Below are 1465 nucleotides of genomic sequence, written 5' to 3' on the forward strand. Positions count from 1 at the left end.
AGCATTGATTAGAGAGAAATTAGAAAGAGAAAATGGGAGAGAGAAATGAGAGGGATATAATTGTCAACTGCGTACTGTGATGAGTAAAATGTGTACTGCGAAAATCAACCCCCTTTAATTATGATCATACTTGAATGTGTAGCCAATCTTGTACTACAAGTAAGTGACCAATTAATTGAAGGCCTCAGACAATACGTGATTATCCTAAGCTAGAGTTACATACCATGTGAATATGGGCCGAATGAATTTTGGTTTACATTACTATTTACTCCCAAAATGGAGATTGGTACGGCGCAGTGGCGTATCCAGGATTTGAGTAAAGGGGGGCACAGTAAGAAAAAAAATTTTGCGGACAACATTTATACATTAAAATCCAAATATCGTCTTGATTTTATGGTTCTATTTTGATTTTTGTGTTTGTGTTTATGTTGTTTCTGTCTCTGGGTTGTGTTTATCGTTTTTTTTTTTTTTTAAAATTTTTTTTTTTTTTTTTTTTTTTTTTTTTTTTTTTTTTTTTTTTTCACGTGAGGGCACGTGCCCTCACTTCCCCCCCCCCCCCCCAAATCCGCCCCTGGTACGGCGTAACATTAATTAGAGAATTAGCTCCGCTCCGCTCCGCCAACGTAATAACCTGAGAGACCTGTGACCTTCATTAATTTCAGCTTACTGCTTACCCCGCCCTAATCTTTAACCATAATCACAGGCTACCGCACATCTGACTAGAATGACGTCCTATTTGGTGAGGAGCGGTTTCCACATCCAAATATCTGAAGCATTTGCTTTCTGCTCCCTCCGTCTTATCCATTTCTTTACTCTCTGTATGATGAAAGACAGTAGTTATAGTTGTGTCGTGATTGGCTCTTGCTGTTGTAACTGTTTAGGCCTTGTAATGGTGTATAGTGATACTTGCGATATCCTCATTTAATTATTCAAGTACGAGTTAGGTTACGGGGACATAACCTTCTTTTTACGGGGATAGAATGTAACAATGCTGAGTGAAAACCAGGTTATATGAGTATATACGTGGTACATACAGAGTTTAAGTGGAGTTATAACGATATTAGAGTCTTGCTAATTTAATTATGCTAATAATGCTAAATAGTTGAGTTGTGTTTATAATGGGTTAGAATGACAATAACATATCTTTGGTAATCGTAGGATTCGTATAGGAGTGTTTTTTCGTGTAGTATGCGCGAACTTCGGGACGAAGCTCCTTTTAAGGAGGTAAGACTTTAATACCCGTCATTTTTCATAAAGTTATAAGACCTTTTGTGCGTCAAAGTAGTGAGCCGTCTAAGTGGTAAGTTGGAAATATGGTCGCTCGTATAAGGGTAAACTTTAAACTGTTATATCTGGAGTTGTAGAGCTCTCATGGGATTGATTCGAATAAGAGGTGAAAGCTTATGGTCTTAGCTTTCCAACGCATGGTCACAAGCTTCATTCTGATAAGCATCAAAGAAATGGC

The sequence above is a fragment of the Silene latifolia genome, chromosome 1 (assembly GCF_048544455.1).
Source record: "Silene latifolia isolate original U9 population chromosome 1, ASM4854445v1, whole genome shotgun sequence".
In the NCBI taxonomy this organism is placed as follows: domain Eukaryota; kingdom Viridiplantae; phylum Streptophyta; class Magnoliopsida; order Caryophyllales; family Caryophyllaceae; genus Silene; species Silene latifolia.